A 23,172-nucleotide genomic window follows, 5' to 3' on the forward strand; every position below is an offset into this window, starting at 1 on the left:
AGGTGTAAGACTGGACGTCGATGATCTATTACAAAGATTATTATCTACGCTTTGTTGTATCCATAAGCTTTCACGTAATGGCGGATCGTGATTTTCTTTTATCAAATTGCTGCTAATGACAGACGAGTCGGCCAACGCGTATTGTCTGTTTGGGTGACACAGTAGAACTATGTTCAAATGTGTGTGAAATCTTATGGGACTTAACTGCTAAGGTCATCAATCTCTAAGCTTACACATTAGTTAACCTAAATGATCCTAAGGACAAACACACACACCCATGCCCGAGGGAGGACTCGAACCTCCGCCGGGATCAGCCGCACAGTCCATGACTGCAGCATCCTAGACCTCTCGGCTAATCCTGCGCGGCCAGTAGAACTATCATTGCCCATTGTCTCCGTCTTCTGTGGACTGTGTAGTTGTATGTTGTATCTACTAACTGCTAATAGCTTTATTTACTTCAAAATTACTGATTCGACCCATAATAGCGTCGTAGGCGGAAATAGCGAGATGTTAGACATTACAGATCCCTTTTTACTCAACAGTTTTGAGTTACTCCTGTCTTTTTCCCCTAAGCAATTTACACTGCCTTCTTCAACTATACAATAACCGCACTTCGGTACTATTAACTGGGGGTGTTTTTTTTCCAGTGGTGTCACATTAGGAAAATTTCTCGCAATGACTTAGCGGCCCCAGCATCGAAGGGCGGCTGAAGATGAAGCGGTTAGGCGAGACCGGGAGGGATTTTGCATAGCAAACACTTGCCAGTGAGACTGGAGTCGATTGCGAAGGGAAAAGTGTGTCTCCGGGGGGTGAGTGAGTCCTGAAAGAACTGCAGGGACAACTTTTTCGCTGAATCGTCGCGCTCACACACGGCCTCGGACAGCTGGTGCTACATAAATGTCAGGAATAACCATCCGACAATGTGTCCGTGACTTTATTTGAAAGCCGGACTCGCCCGGGTAAGGATAGAGGCGTCTCCTCCGAGTAAGTGAGGAGGGGTTGGAAGGGGGAGGGGGGGAGTGTGGAGGACAACAGGAACTCCAGGGAAGACTGCGGCTGTCTGTGCTGACGTCTGCCGACCCAGAAAGAGGGAGGGAGCAAAAGAGAGAGAGAGAGAGGGAGGGAGAGGGTGGGAGGAGAACAGAGGGAGTAACGCAATCAAAGTTGGGCGTCCCGGCGCTGCCCTGGCTGCGCGACCAGCCGCGCGGAACACGGGACAGACGTGAGGAGGAGGGACTCACTGTGCGCCAGGGCTGCCAACTTCTGACCAAGTTGCCTGCCTGCTGGCGCCGCCGCTGCCGATAGCTCATCTCTGGGCCGCAGGGTTGCGCGCACTGGTCCCAGACGGCTCAGGGCGTGCACTGCTGCACATACCTTATACAAGGGTCGGCAGAAAGTGATGGTGCTCATTTTTTTCTTCAACGGTTCTTTATTCCACGCGATGCCCATTACACACGTGTCAGAATAATGTTTCATCCACGCACATTATTTTTCCACGCAGTCCTCTTTCAGTTCCCTGGCCTTTCTCTAGTGAGACACGAAGGTCTATGAAGCAGGTTCAGAAAGTAAGTGTACTGTGACCGTAACGAGCTGACGGTTGCCAACATTTGAGTTGTAGAGGGAGGGGGATGCCCCGACCAGAGCATGCATCAGAGGAACGCCGTAGTAAGTAAATTCACGTTATAGTGTTCAGCTGCATGAAAGATGGCGAGCCACGTGCTGTGACCCGCTTTCTACTCGCGCAAGCAGTAACACCTTCCGAAATTTTTTTCTCGAATCAAAACTGTGTGCTGCGAAGGCGGTATGAACAGAACGAGTGTATTTGAGAGGTGCGGGGAGTTTAGTGGAGGAAGCATGACGAACAAAAGAGTGGTGGACATTCCATTTTGACTGAAGAGTTGGCGAAAAAAATCGAGGAAATGTTCGTGAAGATCGCGGATTGGAGTAGATGAAATTTCTGTGATGTTTCCACAGCTCTCCGGAACTGTCTTACACAAGGTACTCACAGAAACGCTGTGATATCGGAAACTGTGTGCAAAATGAGTCCCAAAACAGTTGGCAGAGCAGCACTAGAAAAATCCGTTCAGTATCGCCCGACACTTTGTTGAGCGACCTGAATTGGAAGGTGACGATTTTATGAGCGATATTGTGACTGGAGATGAGACGTGGGTGACTCATTACGGCTGAGACTAAAAGACAGTCGTCACACCAGTTCCCCGTCTACTAACGAATTCAAACGATAATATCGGGCAAAAAAAATAAAAAATCTGCCTCAGGGGACACCAACGCACACCGATATGAGATCCTAAAAAAACTGGAGGGGAATACTAACGAGAGGAACGTGCATGTTGCACGACAGTGCTCACCCTCACACAGTCTTAGCTACCAAGGCGCTCTTGTGCTCATTTGGTTGGTTTTGTATTCTCCCGACTTGGTGTCTGCATGTCATCATCTTTTGGCCTCCACACATGAGTGGAATTAAATTAATTTTCAACCGACGAGCAGATGCAGAGAGAGGTTCTAAAGGAGGTGACGGCAGAGTTATTTGAGAATGGCGTAAAGAAACTTGTGTCACGTTTCGCCACTTGCATTGAATGGGACGGCGCTTATGTGGCGGTGATGATGTGGAAATATGGTCAACACCTGTATTGTCAGTGCCCTTCTTCTTTCAAATACACTTTCTATAAAAAAAAAAATCTAGTACATTGTGAACATGCCTCGTATATGCCGTGTCGGTACCATACCTCCTTCTGTGCTGTGGTCTCCGAGTGCCACGTGTATGAAGGCGCGGTGTGCATAAGAACGCTCATAGGCAGCACAACGCGTCAGGTACACGCGGCGCTCGGGGACCGCAGCACAGCTGCGACACCTGAGGATGATGGGCTTATAAAAGTCCGAAACCGGTGCTGTGAAAATAAAGTAATTTACAACTGAAGCGGTATTTTCAATCTCTGCTATAATGCTCAGTTGCGGATATTCTTCCAACAGGATTGTTTGTCTTTAAGAGTAGATTATGACAACATATAAAATTTTTAAATTCATTCAACAATTCTATGAGATACTGAAAATAGAGCAGCTGGGCTCGCGTGTTATGAACCTGGTTAGTTGTTTAGTAATATAGATGGTAAGAGTTGTGCTGTGAGAGATATTGTATGATTTGTATAAACAACGAAAATACGTGTTTTATTGACTACAATTTCTTTCAGTCGTATAGCGATGGAAAATAAGGATGCTTACGTCTGGCAATAGATGTTATCTTACTTACGTCTGGCAATAGATGTTATGACAAAGCGTATGAGTATGTTTCTCGAAACGTATCTCTCAATTTGAGTGATATGCCAACGCACAGTAAGCTGTAGTGCTGTTGGACGTGGCACGGAGTGTAATGATTCGACGTAGCCGGGAGGATTTGCGGCGTAAGCCAGTGCGGACGTGTGCGGTCGCAGAGGCGGCGCTGCGGCCGTTATTAGTGCGGCCAGCTAGCGTTAAATAACGAGGCCGGCCGGCGGTGCGCAATCTGCCGGAGTGCAGATGAAAGCCGGCAGCCACGCTCCCAAAACACGGCGGCGCCGGCTCCCGTGGAGGGCTGTTGACACCACGGCCAGCCGACCACCGTTGTTGGCGACCGTGCCAGGACGCGGTGGACCCGTAGCCTGCGTGCCGGAGGGGAAAATTGCAACCGTGGTGTCTGACCGTTAAGTGCACTTGAGCAACCAAGTTCTGCACTGGACTGGGAATAACGGCCAACCACCTCCAAAATAAAATTTTATTAATGCTGACCTCCTCACCAGTTTTAAGCCTTTCTTCTTCAGGAGGTAGTGTACTGTTAATAAATATTACGACGTTGTGTGTAGAGCAGATATTGTATTGTTATAATAACAGGGTGTATACGACCCCGGGTCAACCGGGAGATCCGGGAAAAACCCGGGAATTTTTTCATCCGGGAGAAAACCGGGAAAAACCCGGGAATTGTTTAGAATTCCGGGAATTTTACATTCTTTTGGTTTTCAGTTAAATTTTTGTGATTTTGACTGGTAAGAAGCAACACTCCAACAAAGGACAGTACTCCAGAATGAGATTTTCACTCTGCAGCGGAGTGTGCGCTGATATGAAACTTCCTGGCAGATTAAAACTGTGTGCCCGACCGAGACTCGAACTCGGGACCTTTGCAGGAGAGCTTCTGTAAAGTTTGGAAGGTAGGAGACGAGGTACTGGCAGAAGTAAAGCTGTGAGTTCCGGGCGTGAGTCGTGCTTCGGTAGCTCAGTTGGTAGAGCACTTGCCCGCGAAAGGCAAAGTTCCCGAGTTCGAGTCTCGGTCAGGCACACAGTTTTAATCTGCCAGGAAGTTTCATATCAGCGCACACTCCGCTGCAGAGTGAAAATCTCATTCTGGAAACATCCCCCAGGCTGTGGCTAAGCCATGTCTCCGCAAATCCTTTCTTTCAGGAGTGCTAGTTCTGCAAGGTTCGCAGGAGAGCTTCTGTAAAGTTTGGAAGGTAGGAGACGAGGTACTGGCAGAAGTAAAGCTGTGAGTACCGGGCGTGAGTCGTGCTTCGGTAGCTCAGTGGGTAGAGCACTTGCCCGCGGAAGGCAAAGGTCCCGAGTTCGAGTCTCGGTCGGGCACACAGTTTTAATCTGCCAGGAAGTTTCATATCAGCGCACACTCCGCTGCAGAGTGAAAATCTCATTCTGGAAACATCCCCCAGGCTGTGGCTAAGCCATGTCTCCGCAATATCCTTTCTTTCAGGAGTGCTAGTTCTGCAGGTTCGAAGGAGAGCTTCTGTAAAGTTTGGAAGGCAGGAGACGAGGTACTGGCAGAAGTAAAGCTGTGAGTACCGGGCGTGAGTCGTGCTTCGGTAGCTCAGTTGGTAGAGCACTTGCCCGCGTAAGGCAAAGGTCCCGAGTTCGAGTCTCGGTCGGGCACACAGTTTTAATCTGCCAGGAAGTTTCAAAGGACAGTACTGTATCCCGCTTCTGCAGGATAATACTGCAGCAACAAAACATGAACGAGAGGGGGAAAAAAACGAAAATAAAACTTAAGTTGCAAAGGAAATGCGCCGTATACAAAAACAAAACACAGTGCTCATACAAGCGTCTGGAAACAGCACAGCGTGTCAAAGGCTTAGGAAGACTATGCAGTGCTTCATAACAACAAATTGCCTCCGATGGGCGTGACGTGACAACTGTTTAAATTAAGAGTCGAGTAGTTGTGGGCGGGCTCTTGCGCATGCGCAGTTTAGCCGCGTATGACTAGTAACTTTTCCCGCTTCTGGTTACAGAAATGTGACTGGGCGCCACTACCTAATATTGCCCCAGTTCGGATATACAGTAAATCTGGGGCTGATGCACAGAGCAGTCCGAATTGTGGTGGGGAGGTGGGTCGTCTCCACGTGACCCGTGTTCTTCGTTTATTGCTCCCACGTTAAATGATGATGGAACGGATTTTTGTGGCCGGGAGCTATCAACTGAATTAAAATACGTTCGCTTAGTAACGGAAGGCTAAAATATGTTATTAGTTTCAGGTTTTATTTCCACTTTTTTGACAGTCAAGTATCAATCGCCTTGCAGAACAATGAAGTTATTTTTCTCGGTTTACTAAAGAGATTTGGCTTTCATTAATCTTTTCTGCTGAGGCAGTCAATTTATTTGAAACGAAGTGTTTAATTTCACACTCTTGGCTGGTTTCAACTGTTCGCTGCATTTCAAGTGCATGTATGGCATTATACCATAATAAAGAACCAAATATGAGATAACACAACACTGGTACTCCAAGAAAATTTACATCCGAATATGGACATAGAAATGTGCACTTTAAGCCGAATTATGCATTTTAGCGTGGTTCGCGAAATTCCAATGCTCTTGAAATATTCTCTGATGTCTTGTTTCTTTTGTTACATAATGTAAGATATTTTGATGTTCTACACGTACGGAACATATAAGCTTCCTGCATCATCGTAGCTCCGCAAGTGCGGTGATGCCTGTTATCTGGCGCTCTCTGGCAACTGCTGAAACGAACCTATTTCTAACAGGTCGCGGGAAAATATTGCGAATGGTGGTTTGAAAAGCGTTACATTGACAGCAAATTTCCTTTTGCGCAAGATGAACTGTGTGCGAGAATGTACGATGAATTTCTTAAATCACAAAGCGTTTGACCCCATTTAAAAATCAACTCTTTGAGGACGACCATTTACAAGAATTTCGAGCCCAGATCAGACATTTACGTCGTTATTCAAAATTTTATCTTAATTTAAACCAGGAACTTTTCTTATTTGTGTGTTAGCGCTACTTAGTGATCTTCCTATTGGCTGACTACTTCAAGTGTTCTATGCTGTCATCAGCGGGCGAGATCAAGTGACATGAGCTATGACTGGTTTACAAACGCGCATCGCAATCTCGATTTCAATGCTTCGGAAAGTGACATGCGGTGTTTGGTAGAATTCACATTTATACCTTCGTAATACGAAAATATGCAGCGCAGATGCCCCCCCCCCCCCCCTCCCCTCCCGGTAGTTTCGTTTTCTAAAGTTCCGGGAAATTCTACGTCGGTATATAAAACCATAAACATTCAAAGGATTGATGACTTTTACAGTGCCGAGGAAGAGTGTACTGTCACTTAGCACTGAAAAAGTGTATTTTCACCCAGGAGAACGTGTATTTTTAACCGGGAAATCCGAGAAAAATCTGGGAATTTTTTTTCTTTGTGCACGTATACACCCTGAATAAAAATTTTTTGCGGAGCTTAGAATCATGTTATCTGCATCCAGTGTGGGAGTCGCTGAGTCTGCCTATTCGTGCCATGCACTCAATCACTATTTAAAATACAGCATTTAAAAGTAGTAGCTGCCTATTGTAGAACTTTATCGTAAAACTTATTTAATATCACACATTTGACAATGGAGCCTACAGCATGTACTACGCCACTTGAAAGATTTGTACGTATATGACATCTAAATATAAAACATGGCTTCGGATCCTACAGGGTGTAGGTACGCCATCTACAGAGGTATGGACATGGCGCCGACTGCCTGAATAGTACACGCACTGGTTTGTGGTCGGTTCTAGTGTTCTATAGATGACGGATTTGTGGTCGGTTCTAGTGTTCTATAGATGACGGATTTGTGGTCGGTTCCAGTGTTCTATAGATGGCCCTCATGCGCGTCCTGTATGCGCGTGGTTGTAATGAGCAACGTGTGTGATATCACGAATACATATTTGTTACTAGAATTAACGCATAAACTGAAAAATTTAAGAGGGAAGGGGTTAAAAAAGTGTGCCATGAATGTCATATGACTAATAAAGTGTCCGCAGTCTCAGGTAAACATAACAAACTATTTACAATACCATTAAAACGCACGAGAACCATTTATCCGCGAAAACTTTTCTGCCAGTCGGCGCACGTAACTAGTTCTGTTTTTGGATTACCTACACTTTACAGGTGTCGATGCCACGTTTTATGTTTGGATGCCATATGTTTTCAGATCTGGTGCTGGTTCCATTGTCAAATGTGATATTTTTTTTAAAAAGTTTTGAGGCAAATGGTTTAGAGTAGAGAGCTACTACTTTTAACTCGTATATTTTAAATGTTAAGTTGATGACACGCACATGTACTAGACAGAGTGAACGATTCCCACATTGAATGTAGATAATGTGATTCTACGTGAGGAACCTTCACTGAAATTATGTGTAACCATTTCCTGTAATTTTGTTCATTGTAACGGTAGGATATTTGTACCACACACAATGTCGTTATATGTGGTAATAGGTACAACACCTTCAGTGGAAGACAGTTTTAAATCTGTCGAAACCATGGTCAAGATTTAATAGATCTGTGTTTTGCAACTGGTTGTCTGTTAACCTCAAGCTCTTGCACGCACAGTTGCTGAAGCGCAGCCATGTTCGACATCTTACTACAGCAAGTGTTCCGCATGACCACCATTCTTATGAAGGCAGTCTTCAGCACGTCTTGTCACTGATGCCCATACACCTTCAAAAACACCAGACGTGTTCCGAATGCACTGACAGCCGTCCACAATACGTTCCTTGTGAACATCGACACTATTAACAAGACTGGAATACACCAAAACTTTTAAATATACCCAGGGAAGAAAAAAAAACTGAGTAGGTTTAAGTCAGGGGACGGTCCCGGCAAGCAACGACTGGTGTACTTGTCGAAGATTCGTGCTGCATATTTGAGAACAAGTTTATGAAAGTACGCCAGTGTGCCATCGTGCGTGTACCACATACACATCCTTTCACCGTAAGGAATACCATCCAAACAGTCGATTAGCTTATGTCGCAGGAAATAACGGTAGACACAACCAGAAGTCGGGCAGGTGCGAAATATGGCTGTCAACCAATCACCAACGGCATCTGCCCAAACGTTAATGATCCGCTGATGTGTCGACTGAATGATAGAATTTGGGTTCTCATAAGCCCAAACATATGGTTGTTGATGTTCTGAATACAGTTTCGTTTAGATCACGCTTCCTCTGTAAGTAACACGTGCAAGAGACACCGTGGTTCTTTCTCACATTGTGTAAGGATCCATTGGCGGAAGGCAATCGGGGTCAAAAGTGCTTACTTCTTACGTGAAATGCGTACAACTGTAGCCGATGTAATATCTGGCATAATGCGTTCTGCTGTAGCAATCCTCCTGGCACTTGTGCCCGGCATTTTGTCTACATGTAATAGACGCTTATCTATTCGTGGTGTGCCGCGCGGAGTAGCCGCGCGATCTGGGACGTCTTGTCACGGTCCGTGCCGCTCCCAACGTCGGAGGTTCGAGTGCTCCCTCGGGCATAGGCGTGTGTGTTGTCCATAGCGTAAGTCAGGTTAAGTAATGTGTAGGCTTAGGGACCGATAACCTCAGCAGACCTTACCACAAATTTCCAATTTTTCTATTCGTGGTGTCTAAATTTGTCGTCTACCTGCCAGTTGTATGTTTCGTTTTAAACGAACCTGAACCGATAATTTTAACTTTCAAATTTTTTTTCTTAAAGAATTTACTTTCTATACTAGCGATTCATCAAGAACATTAACACATTTAATCACACCAGGTGAGCGTGGAAGTAGTTGCCAGGAAGTAATTGATGGAAAATTACTTTTAACAAATGTGAATTTTATTCCTAAAAGCCTTTTCAAAAACATTTAAAATTATAAGCAGAAAAGTAGCCTCGAAATATCAAGTTACAATTTTATTTAGAGGCAAAGAACAATATTAACAGTAGGAGCCTTCGGTTCAAAAATGGCTCTGAGCACTATGGGACTTAACATCTATGGTCATCAGTCCCATAGAACTACTTAAACCTAACTAACCTAAGGACAGCACACAACACCCAGTCATCACGAGGCAGAGAAAATCCCTGACTCCGCCGGGAATCGAACCCGGGAACCCGGGTATAGGAAGCGAGAACGCTACCGCACGACCACGAGCTGGAGCCTTCGGGCTGAGAAGCTTGCCGGCTCCCTTTCAAAACGGCCGTAGCCATGACCGCTCACAACAACCTCTGAAAGACTACACTGGTGCAAATCTGCAACACACCAGATTACTTTAAACTAAAAACTTTAACAACTCGCACAAATACATGAACTAAACACCCCGTAAGAGGGATGGAAATGGTACAAAACACATTAAAATTATTTGCCACCGAAATTGCAACTTGTTTTTAAAGAACTCTTATGGTGGAAGGGTGGCCACTTTATAAACTAAAATAACTATTTAAATAAAACCCATGAAATGCAGACTTACATAAAATGTACAACGTGGTCTACATTACACATATACCACCTCGCAACATGATAGGCAAGATAAAAACGTATTTCAGGAATTCGGCCTTTAAGCAATAAATTCGTTAACATTGAATCCGACAAACATGACAGAGGCAGTTATTAACGTATGGCAGACCGACCGACCGAGACACAGACACTAACTGCCTAACAAATGCGAACGAGAGACAGACGAGCAAGCTGGGGATGAGAGACTGATAAAAAACAAGTAGAATTTAACAAGTAAATGAAACAACATATCACAAATCACTTAACTTCTAATAAACTGCGATATCTGGAGAAGACCTGGCGCAGCACCTCCATATCGCTCTCCCGAACCGTCCGCTGCCAGCCGCTTCAACGGACGAAGGAAGGCGCGCCGATCTCCCGTCTCACAGCGTCGCAGCTCGCACCGCCCAGACTGATTTCGCAGGTTGGCTCCTGCTGCTCTCGTGTCGGTCGCGAAAACACTACCCCTCGCTATACACCGCGGCCCACTGGACTCAAACGTGGCGACCTCTCAAGCGCCGACGCTCCAGGCGGACAAGTCATCTTGTGTCCCAGTGCGCGACCGACCAACCGATCGAGCCAACCGCCAATGCCCACTGCCTAAACCAGGGGTGGGCAGGAATCGTGCGCGTGTGCGGTGCACTTGCACGCGTGCAGTTAACAGGTGTTTCGCGTGCACACAGGGGCAAGCTGGCCACCCGCTTATCTCCCATCCCCACCATACCTTCTGTCCGCTCCTTCCTCTGTAATGCGTTTTGTTTCCTAGCTTGCTTTATTGAGTGAATGAATAAGGTTAGTAGGAGTGCTTGAAAGAAATCATGGTTTGAAAGAGTACCTATTACCTACGATACGCTTTATTTAATTATCACAGGTGGAGTTTACAATACGTTTAATATCTGGAACAAAATTTCTACATACAGACAAACACAAACAGTTAAGTAAATTTTCATCACTGATGTTTGCTCTTAACCGAGACTTATTAATTCAGCAAATGGTTTTCCAGCTCTCGCTATATTAACCGCAGTCTTATAACTTGCACATACCGCTGGGCTATTATTGTTGTCGTCCTGAAAACTTGAAAACAGTGCTCCATAAAATGTTAACTGAGTTAGATGAGAAACATGACGAGAGAAAATCGCAGATCTCTCGTGACAACAGCAACTACGACAAATTCAAATGGCTCTGAGCACTATGGGACTTAACTGCTGTGGTCATCAGTCCCCTAGAACTTAGAACTACTTAAACCTAACTAACCTAAGGACATCACACACATCCATGCCCGAGGCAGGATTCGAACCTGCGACCATAGCGGTCGCGCGGTTCCAGACTGCAGTGCCTAGAACCGCTCGGCCACTCCGGCCGGCCAACTACGACAGATTCATCTGGTATCGTCAGATCGCTCTTCTTAAGCTCAGTCAATTCCCCATCCGCTCAGAATCCGACAATAAATTGTACTCGTCCTTGTGAAATTTATTATAATGGCCTTAAATACTAAACTTCCGTTGACCAGCGAGAATGCTGCCACATATTAAACATTTCGAATTTTCACGTTTTTGCACAAAGAAAAAATGATTTACTTTTTAAAAGATAGCAAATCTCCACTTCTCCGTTTCTTGAAATACAACGTTCTCTACATAGTGCTCGCTTCGCATCAACGTCCGCAGCTTAGCCTGGCACTACACTGCCGCAACCTGCCGGCTGTCGCCACTGCCCCGGTCGACGCCTGCACGCGAGCAGCACACGTGCAGCGCTGTGCGTGCGCCCATGAGCCGCGTGCAACGTTTGCCCGCCCCTGGCCTAAACAAACTCTAGCAGACTGGCGGCCTAACACATACTAGCACTCCGCATGACAGACACTGGCTGCCGCACAAATGGGAGCGAGAGACAGACCAGCAACCGGTGACGAGTGACTGACCCAGACTCACTCCGCCTGACCAACTGACTAGACCAGCCGAGCAGACAGGCAAGCTTTCCGCTTTCCCACCAGAGGGAGACACCAAAGCTGCGATTACCACAGCGGCGCCACCTCCAGAAACGGAAAGCGACTGCTTTACACTACGCGATGCGGCTCGCTCTTCAAAACAGCAAATTTTACCACGGCTCAGAACCGGTCTCCGGCAGGCGCTGATGGGACGTGGTGAATACTCACCTGTCTCGTAGTCTTCCGTTCTTCCCTGAAGATATAATCGTCCTGCTTCTCATTACCTAGCTCATGCATGTCAGTCATTTTTTCGTTTGAATATGTGTGCGAAGTCACAGCAACTGCGTCAAATACTAAACGTGTTCATTGCGTTTTCTGCGGGAACTGGTGTTCGGCCTGTAATCTCATTGACTGGAATATGTCTTGAGTCCCGCTTTGAATTGAGCCCCGAAGATCAGCGGAAACAAATGTGGAGACGTCACAGACAGCAGTGGGGTACCAATCTGATTGTCGTTCGCCACACGGCCAGAGAACCCGGAGTGATGGTCTCGGGTGACATTTTTTTTCCGTTGCAGGACCCCTTTGGTTGTCGTCCGCGACACCCTTATATCACAGCGGTACGCCGATGGTATTGTTCGGCCCACTTTACTGTCCGTCATGGCAAGGTGTCCTGGGCTTACATTTCAGCAAGATAACGCCTACCCGCACACGGCCGGCCGAAGTGGCTGTGCGGTTCTAGGCGCTGCAGTCTGGAACCGCGCAACCGCTACCGTCGCAGGTTCGAATCCTGCCTCGGGCATGGATGTGTGTGATGTCCTTAGGTTTGTTAGGTTTAACTAGTTCTAAGCTCTAGGGGACTAATGGCCTCAGAAGTTGAGTCCCATAGTGCTCAGAGCCATTTGAACCATTTGAAACCGCACACGGCGATAGTTCCTACTGCTTGGTTTGGAGCTTGCCAAACCCTACCTTGGCCAGCAAGGTCGCTGTGATTGAGAACGATTGAAGTATTATGGGTAGGACCCTCCAACCAGCTCTTGCTTTTGACGATATCTAACTCGCCAGTTGGACAGAATTTGCCACAGGATCCCTCAGGAGGACGTCCAACACCTGTTCCAACCAATACCAAGCCAAGTAACTGCTTGCAAAATGGCCAGATGTGGACCAACATCTTAATGATTTGCTCAATTTGTGTAGCTCTTTCTCTAGAATAAATCATCCAGAATTTCTGAAATTGTAATTATTTGTTTGCCTTTACATTCACATTACATCACCAATTTTCGTCCCTTTTAGATAATTCCTTCGTGGTGAGCCGTTTTTTGAGTGTGTTTCCAAAAAATAACTTGAGGACTTTGGTGTAAGTATTTGCTCGGAGGGCAGAAAAGGAATTCATTGCGAGCCGCCTAAAGCCTGTCAGAGGACTGATGAAAACAAAATCAAAATGAAAGTAGGACCAGTGCCTCACTCTCAGGCGTGCGTGCTTGGCGGGGCTTTGCACTGATCACTTTTTGGGGTTCCAAAGAAGCGGGGAAATTCGTCTGGTCAGGTGGTAATCTGCGACATGGGTATATTTCCGTCTAGAGGGCACAGACTGCTGCTGGCTAGTGCAGCTTGCTAAACCATAGCAGAGAATAGCCCCCTCCGCCACACACCATCAGGTGGCTTGCGGAGTATGGATGTAGATGTAGAATCATCATATCGCATGTGGATTGTAGTTGTACGTGTGAAAAGAATACTGCCGAAAGTCATGGCAAAAGTGAAATAAATTGTCTGAGTAAGTAGGGCCTAGGTGGCAATTACATGGATGTAGGCGGTGGTTTCGAAGTTCAGTATACTCTTCGGACAGATAATGTACAGCAGAAATACTCTCAGCGCTGTGTATGTGGCCTTGACACGCGCGAGGCTGATAGAATGAATACGCGAGGAGCCGACCGAACCGTAGATAGCTGAGAATGAATACGCGAGGAGCCGACCGAACCGTAGATAGCTGCCGCTTGACAAGTGAACATTGCGCCGCGAAAAGACAAAAGCCACACAGCCTCATCACTCGCGAGTGGAGTGCCTAGGAGACGTCTTTTAGTCCGCAGGCTCTCGGGCAGAACAAAACCCCTTCAGCACAAGGGGGAATTTTACGAGTCAATATTTGCAGAAAGCTTACACACACACACGTGCGTCATTGTGTGGAATCTCTTATTTACGCGTGAGGCGGCAAGGCCGGCCGTTACCATCGGAATGTGGGCTACCCTTTGTTTCTGACCCACTGCCGTGCATCCCTCTTACCGCATTCGACGGACGTGTGCTAAACTGTCGCAAATCAGAAGCCCCCGTCTAAGGCAAGAGCACGAGACGATCTCAAATAAACATCGCCAGTCCTTTATTAAAATATCTCTTTACTTTATTATTATTACAAGTATTATCCACGTTTGGATGTCAGTGCACCGCGTGATGCACAATGCGTTTTTTGAGTGTTTTGTTTCAGCTTTCCTTTGTGTGTCTGTATTTATTTCACTGTCTCAGAAAGGGCTCTTTCCCCGTCAGAGCTATTGTGTTGTGCCTAAACATTTTTCTGTATGGTATATTAGATTGTGTTATTCCTGCTTTCCTTAAGGTCTTCTGTTATTACAACGATCTGTTCTATAGTTCAAAATGGTGTGTACGTCCCTTCTTCAGTATATAATTTGCACGTAAAGTTTTAGATTTCTTCAGTGTCTCTCTTCTCTTTAACATTACTGTCTGAGCCTCATAAAGACACAATGATTTGATGACTATCTTGCCCTGAATGGTTTCGACTCCGCTGAGGAACTCCCTCGAATTTCTCGTGTTTAGTTTTTAGATTTTTCTGTCCGAGGATGTACGCGGGTCTTTTGTTTTTTCAAATGATCGTTGGAGCCCTGCTCTTTCTGTTGTCGATAACAATTTCTAACTGTTTTTGTGCTGTTTGAATGTCGCGACAAAGAATCGCCCAATCGTTTGCAAAACCTAAGTACTGTGTAGTAATATTTGTTCTTCCGTACTGGATTGGCTTCTAAATTTTAAGTTCAGAATTTCGCTCCCGCTACTCTTGGATTCTAAATCATCGTACTTACAAGGGAACCTCCCCATCGCACCCCCCTCCGATTTAGTTATGAGTTGGCACAGTGGATAGGCCTTGAAAAACTGAACACAGATCCATCGAGAAAACAGGAAGAAGTTGTGTGGAACTATGAAAAAATAAGAAAAATATACAAACTGAGTAGTCCATGTGCAAGATAGGCAACATCAAGGAGAGCGTGAGCGGCTGCGGAGCTGGAGGCCCTTGGTTCAAGTCTTCCCTCGAGCGAAAAATTTAATTTTTTATTTTCAGACAATTATCAAAGTTCAGGCACTCACACATAATCAACTTCGCTCTCCAAAATTCCAGGACATGTTCAGATTTGCTTGGACATATGCAGGATTTGACGGTCTACACACGGAAAAATTTGAAAGCGTTAAAAATATATGTTTTGATAGAGCACAGGGAAAACTGTGCGACTGTGAAACTGTTGCATTCATTTGTTGCAGTTTTCATCACTTTGTTGGGAGTGATTATCACATCCACATGAAAACCTAAATCGGGCAAGGTAGAAGAATCTTTTTACCCATTCGCCAAGTGTACAAGTTAGGTGGGTTGACAACATATTCCTGTCATGTGACGCACATGCCGTCACCAGTGTCTTATAGAATATATCAGACGTGTTTTCCTGTGGAGGAATCGGTTGACCTATGACCTTGCGATCAAATGTTTTCGGTTCCCATCGGAGAGGCACGTCCTTTCGTCTACTAATCGCACGGTTTTGCGGTGCGGTCGCAAAACACAGACACTAAACTTATTACAGTGAACAGAGACGTCAATGAACGAACGGACAGATCATAACTTTGCGAAAATAAAAAAAAATAAACTTTTCACTCGAGGGTAGACTTGAACCAAGGACCTCTCGCTCCGCAGCTGCTCACGCTAACCACGGGACCACGGCGCTCCTGAGCTCACACTGTCCTTGATATTGTCTATCTTGCACATGGACTAATCAGTTTGCATATTTTGCTTATTTTTTCATAGTTCCACACAACTTCTTCCTGTTTTCTCGATTGATCTGTGTTCAGTTTTTCAAGGCCTATCCACTGTGCCAACTTGAAAAATCTAAATCTGAGGGGGGTGCGATGGGGAGGTTCCCTTGTTAGTAGCATTGCGTACCAACGGGAAAAATTTATCAGCCGTAGGAGTGCGTACCAACGGGAAAAATTTACCAGCCGGCTACCTGATTATGACAGGGTGTTACCGAAATGCAACAGGTCATACTAATTAAAAGCAGAAGACGTGCGCATTACTGGAAATTTAGATTATTTTAAGTGGAAATGGAATTGCCGTGTGGCTAGGGCCTCCCGTCGGGTTGACAGTTCGCCTGGTGCAAGTCTTTCGAGTTGACGCCACTGCGGCTACTTGCGTGTCGATGGATATGAAATGATGATGATAAGGACAACACAACAACCAGTCCCTGAGCGGAGAAAATCTCCGACCCAGCCGGGAATCGAACCCGAGCTAGTAGGTGTGACATTCCGTCACGCTGACCACTTATCTACCAGGGGCGGACATTATTTTAAGTTATTAACAGATGTGTCGTCAACGGATATCTGTAGCTCAGCTCATAGGTTATGGATCCATATATTCATGCATATTATATAAATGGATTTAAGTCTGTGTGTGTTCCATATCTCCACCCAGACCACTGGACCGATTTCAATCAAACTTGGTGCACATATCACTCACTCTCCGGAAAGAAACGCAGTGGTGTTAAGAGTCATCTACCTATGAAAGGGATGTGGGTGAAAAATCACTGCAGCCCACTACCCGCGAATACCCGTACTTCAGCCATCCAGTATTTGAGGATGGGAGCACTCGATGAGTTGCCACAAACTTCACACATAATTTTAAACATGGGCCAGACTTGTTTTCTCCGACAAACCCCTACAAAATGTCGTAAGGAGAAAACGTTTATCGCTTACTACATTTTCGCTGTTCATGCTGTAAAACTGCAGCATGAACCATGACGTTTCAATTTATTACTTCTTTACTGCTAACAGTAGTCGCAGACAGTAGCCACATTTATCACAGGATGTACCTACAAAGTTCTATCATTGTACAACATACAGTTCCAAGAGATACGACGTCTTAAATATTGAGCTGCGTGAAAATAAAACTGGAGAGCGAAATTCGCTACAGGTACAGGTGAAATGTCTGTACAGATACATGTGAAATATGTTAAATATATTTAATATGTGCGTACGCGGGCAAAGTCATTGGTAAAAAACTCATCCTAAATCCCTGGAATGGTTTCATTCAAAGTTGTTACACATCATTGGGTACTGTCTGGAAAGAAATAGTGTGGGGCTAACAACCACCGGCGTCCTATTAGGGCGGAGTTTACGTGGAGAGAGGGGGGGGAGGAAGATGGAAGAGAGAGGGTGGCGAAGTGGACGGGGAGACGAGCGACGATGAGCGGAACAGAGAAGAGGAGGAGGAGGGTGTGAACAGGGAAGACGAGGAGGAGGAGGAGGAGGAGAAGGACAAAGAGAGGGGGAAGGAGCAGAAGGACAGAGAGAGGGCAGGAGATAGGAGGAAACGGACGGAGAGAGGCGTTGGAGGAAATGGGCTAGTAGGAGAATGGAATAAATACATACCTTGGCAATCTCAGATACTTAGCTAGTATATCAATAAAACCCATCTGTTGTTCGTTACGGACTAGAACTCATGAGACTAAAATGTCGTCTCCATCGGAGTATCTCGTCCAGTGATAAATTTTGCGGGAACATTCACTGGTATACGTGAACGCTAGTTGCAAAATGTGTTGGGAATACAGCTAGTAGTAAAGAAGTAATAACTGGTGCAGTCTTATTCTATGAGCAGGGGAAACATAGTAAGCGAAGAATTTTCTAAGTTTCACCGTTTAGTGGAGGTTGTTAGCGAGAAAGAGTTTTTCAAAGGTTCGATATAATGTTGAAAGTTTTTTGGAAGTGCCAAGTGCTCTCATTCTTGAACAGAGTCTGGGTAACTTTTCACCGTGATTTACGGTGCCTCAAGACACATGCAGCTACATAGCTTGTCACTGTAATACCTGTCTAATTATGTTAAATCTTATAATGTAAGATTATACCTCTCAATGAGCAACTTGTGACAGCATTTTAAATTTGGTGGATATTGTATGAAATACTTAAATTCAAATTTTTGCCATCCCTGGAAACCGTTTAGATGAGTAAACTGCAACTGTTACCGTGCCCGGGGTTAGCAATTCAGTAGTTGAACTACTAAGTGAGGTTTAGTGTCTTTCTTTAAGTACCAACGAAAATAATGTAACGCTCGGCTACCTGAAGGTGGCAGCGTGCAAAGTAATTAAAATCGCCGAAGGAGAAACCATATGCATCTTTTGGATTTGGCAGAATTTAAATCAGTAAGAGTCACGTCGCCAAGCAGTGTGGATGTCTGTAAGCTGCAGCCTACGAATATATTCGTGGCCTGTTAGGTGGGTTGACAAGTCACGCGATACCTCCTAATATCTTGGCGCACCTGCTTTCGCACGGCGTAGTGCAGCAACTCGGCGTTGGAAGTCCCCTGCAGGAATATTGAGCCCAGCTGCCTGTATAGCCGTCCATAATGGCGAAAATGTTGGCGGCGCAGGATTTCGTCCACGAACTGGTCTCCAGATTATGTCCAATAAATGATCGATGGGATTCATGTCGGCCGATCTGGATGGCCAAATCATTCGCTCAAACTGTCCACAAGGATCTTCAAACCAATAGCTAACAACTGTGGCATGGCGCATTGTCATCCATAAAAATCACATAGTTGTTTGGGAGCGTACAGTAGACCAGTGGCTGTACACGGTTTCCTAAGCGAACATAACAGAGGAGCCACTCCGTTGCTTGTAAAGACAGCTCATGACCAGCTTACATAGGCCGTTATTGACAGCTTGGATCCATGGCTTCGTGGGGTTTGCGCCACACTCGATCGCTGCTATCAGCTCTTACCAACTGTAACCGGGACTCACCTGACCAGGTCACAGTTTCCCAATTAGAGATGGGTATTTCGCGAACGAGCAGGTGCAAAGGAACGGTTCACCGAGATGAACGGAAGGACCGAGGAATGAATTCCAAGGAAAGATCGGTTCATAGTTCACTTCGGTCGTGGTGATCTACTTATAGTTCCCGGGAACGAGGAACGATCGATTCATAGTTCACTTCGGTCGCGGCGGTCACTTCTGCAGTTCTCATTCCAGCCTCGGTCGCGTGCTCGTCTCAGTCTCGGTCTCCCTCGGCCGCACTCGTCGTTCTTCGCATGGCCACCTGTCTCAGTTCCACTGCCGACTGCTCCTAGTTAGTTGACTATTCAGTTGTTCGTTTCGTTCACTGCGCTCGCCCATTTTACATGTGTTCCAAACTGTTCTTGCACTTGGTTCTGGCTATTCAGCGTCCACGACCGGTAATCAAAAAGTATTTTATAGTTACGTAAATTACATAAAAATTACGTTGCTTATAACAACGCAAGTTTTTTTTTGTAATTCATATATATTTTGGTTTCATCGACTTGATTAAGCAGCTAACTTTCAATAATTTGCTTAATTTTTAGTGTAAGAACATTCATATAAAACGATTTTCGTGTATCTTTCATATACAAAACATCACATTTAGGAAGGCTCTAAATATTTTTAAGTTTAGTGGTTTTTAATTTGCATTACCTGCTAGTTTGGTTTTTTTGGGAAAAAAAAGTGGCCTGTGGGTCATTTTGGCTCAGTAGGAAAAGCGGCGCCTCTCCATTTGAAAAGACATAGGTTGCCATAAAATCGTATTTACTTATTATCTCAAAAATATTTGTTCAGAAGGGGCTTTCAAACCAAAAACTTTACTACTGCGAACTTTATTATTATTATTATTATCGCTGCATTAACTTTAGTAATGCAACATAAAAACCTAATTTTTACTAAGCGTGTGACGCAAGTATGAGAAAACCACATTTTATTTTATGCTTCCATAAAGTCTCTACTTCGCCTACGAACTCAGAGACAACGTGAAGTATATATAGGGTGTAAACGATTATTGTTTACAACGTAGCATAGCTATGTAGTGGAAGTCGAAACGAAGAATTCACTAGAGACTTGTGGTCTAGTAAGCTGGGAAACAGCCACAAACAGGTTTACAAGACTACATGAGCTATAGCCCATGCGCGTCGCGTGAGATTTTCATGTTCTGTTCTCCAGCTCTCTACACATCGTCATCGATTATTTCGCAGTTGTTGCTTGCATTTGTTTGTTATTACTTCACTGCCTAATTATTACGTTTGTCTGTTTTTTATATCTGCTCGTAATGGGCAACACATCGTCCGTAATTGGCGAGCAGTTTGTACTCGGGGCCCGTTTTCCGTGCGCCACCCTAAATTATTTCCCTGCGATGAGCCACACAAGGCTACGGTTGGCTGAACGAGAGGTTCTGCAGAATCACAGAAATTACTTCTAAAAGTGTGTAAGGATTCTGTAATGAATAAAAACTCTATACTCCAGGGGGAAGGCAAGTGCCTCCCCTTGGTACCCTCCATCCTTCAGTCACCTACTAGTTTTCAGTTTTTCATAAGAACCATATACCAAGCACAAGTGAACGGTGAACGAGTAAAAATGAACGGTTCCCAAGAAAGAACTATCAGTAGTGAACTAGTTCCCAAGGATGAACGAGTTTGCCCATCTCTATTTCCAATCGTGTGGGGTCCAACCGTTGTGGTCACCAGTTCAGGACAGGCGATGTGCTGTTACCGTAGGCACGCGCGTGGTCGTCTGCTGCCATAGCTCATTAACGCCAAATTTCGCCGCACTGTCCCACGGGATACGTTCGTTGTACGTCCCACATTGATTTCTGCGGTTATGTCACGCACTGTTGCTTGTCTGCTAGCACTGACAGCTCTACGCAAACGCCGCAGCTCACGACCGTTAAGTGGACGCAGTCGGCCACTGCGTTGTCCGCGGTGAGAGGTAATGCCTGAAATTTGGCATCTCGGCACACTCTTGACACTTTCAAACTCGGAATTTTAAAATCTGTAACGATTTCCGAAATGGGATGTCCCATGTGTCTAGATGCAAATACAATTCCGCATTCTTATCAGTCTATTCTCGTCGTGCGGTCATGATCACCTGAGTACAAATGACAGGTCCGCCACTGCACTGCCCTTTTATACCTCGTGTGCGCGATACTACTGCCATCTGTGTATGTGTTTATCGCTACTTCCTTCAAATGGCTCTGAGCACTGTAGGACTTAACATCTGAGGTGATCAGTCCCCTAGAACTTAGAACTACTTAAACCTAACTAACCTAAGGACAGCACACACATCCATGCCTGAGGCAGGATTCGAACCTGCGACCGTAGCGGTCACGCTGTTCCGGAATTAAACGCCTAGAACCGTTCGTCCACAGCGGCCGGCCAATCGCTACTATGTCATAACTTTCGTCACGTCAGTGCATATTGTAATAGGAATAACAGTATCTTCTCCTTGAGAAGAGTTTCTTTTAACCAAATCTAGACTTGTCTCGTTTTCTCTCGAGTGGGCTGCAAGCTTTCCCTCGTATAAGTATTTCCATTGCTTGATTTTACGTCGTAAAATATCTGGTAACCTCGGGCGCTGTGGAGACGCGGCTGGTGTTTTATTACTGTACGTAACATTTCTCTCTGGTTGTATCTGATTTTAGGAGGTGCGCAATTTCCTGCGGAACGGTGCCTGCCTCTTTGTCATCAGAGGTGAGAAGTTTTTTACTACTGGGAACCGAGAAGTAGGAACTGTTTGTGGAGATGAAAGAAGGCGCAGTTTTACAGAGAGAGGACGGCAGGCGACAGATGCTTATCTCGAGATGCGACGGCGTCTCGGCCGGCCCGCGTAATGAATTCTAGGCAGGTCCCGCTTAGCGCGGGCCGGCCCTGTTTTCCGAGTGTTCTTCGGGCGCGGGGCGCGGCGTATCCTTCCACTTGCTCCCCGGCGCGGGTTGCCATGGCGACGCGGCCGCCTGCTTAGCATAGAGATTGCGGGCCCGAGGAAAACCGCCGCCGGCGCAGCGCTGAAAGAAGCCGCCGCCCGCACGCAGCGCGCTCCGTTACCCACAGCTAGTCGGCCGGGCCTGCGCGCGCCACGTCCTCACCGTGCCCTGGTTACTGCGGGCCGAATTTATTCTTCCCTCCCTGGCTCTTTTCCTTCGCTACATTACCTGCCGGAACTCCACGGGGTGCCTGCGCCCTCCCTCTAGTAGTACGGTTAGTAATTTTATTCATCCGTGGACGTGTCTTACTACAATACTACCTACACATAAGGGCCAATACGCGAACAATAGACATACACTACACTTAGACTACACAGATACAGACATAGATATATACACAGCAATAAGAGACGAAGAACAATGGGCACAATTAAACGCACTGACAAACAGTATTTCAAAAACGACACATGAAGAGTACATGCGGACACGACATTACCGACATGCCTATGTGCATAATAACAACAATCTCTAGAGGATGGACAGCGATACGCACAGTGACAGCGAAAATAGTGACTATGAGGAGGAACAGGAGGAGGAAGCTGAGATGTGACAGTAAATAAGCAAAAGTACTGGCGATATAGCCAAGAAAACACCAAATGCTGTACATGATGGGCACCTAAAGTAGTTAATACATAGGATTAGTAATAAATAGGATAAGCAACATTATTTCTCTACTAATAACAATGTGTGTGTGTGTGTGTGTGTGTGTGTGTGTGTGTGTGTGTGTGTGTGTGACTGGCGGTCAACGGCTCGAAGAAACCATTCCGAGGTATTCACCGTCAGTCACATTCGGTGATGGTACTAACAAATCTCTCCTCTATCCTATCTTCTTTTTATATTCTTCTTAAAAAAACAACAAAATTTTATTTATGTTTCAACCTTAAATTAATGTTATTTTGGAAAGTATTATTCTTTGTACATTGTACGACCTGTTTTAAACATCAGGTAACAGGTCTACAGGGTGTTCCAAAAAGGTACGGCCAAACTTTCAGGAAACATTCCTCACACACGAAGAAAGAAGAGATGTTATGTGGACATGTGTCCGGAAACGCTTACTTTCCGTGTTTATTACTTCTCTTCAAATCACATTAATCATGGAGTGGAAACACACAGCAACAGAACGTACCAGCGTGACTTCAAACACTTTGTTACAGGAAATGTTCAAAATGTCCTCCGTTAGCGAGGATATATGCATCCAACCTCCGTCCCATGGAATCCCTGATGCGCTGATGCAGCCCTGGAGAATGGCGTATTGTATCACAGCCGTCCACAATACGAGCACGAAGAGTCTCTACATTTGGTACCGGGGTTGCGTAGACAAGAGCTTTCAAATGCCCCCATAAATGAAAGTCAAGAGGGTTGAGGTCAGGAGAACGTGGAGGCCATGGAATTGGTCCGCC

General features: G+C 45.6%; 1 protein-coding gene and 1 non-coding gene across 5 annotated transcripts in view; both read left to right on the forward strand.

Annotated features, from left to right (window-relative positions):
• LOC124551302 (fasciclin-2) overlaps positions 1-23,172 on the forward strand; it is a 913,050-nt gene that overhangs the window by 271,675 nt on the left and 618,203 nt on the right. The window lies entirely within an intron of this gene.
• Trnat-cgu lies at positions 4,850-4,924 on the forward strand. The gene has a single exon. It is a non-coding gene; the product is annotated as a tRNA-Thr (tRNA).

The sequence above is a fragment of the Schistocerca americana genome, chromosome 9 (assembly GCF_021461395.2).
Source record: "Schistocerca americana isolate TAMUIC-IGC-003095 chromosome 9, iqSchAmer2.1, whole genome shotgun sequence".
Classification (NCBI taxonomy): Eukaryota; Metazoa; Arthropoda; class Insecta; order Orthoptera; family Acrididae; genus Schistocerca; species Schistocerca americana.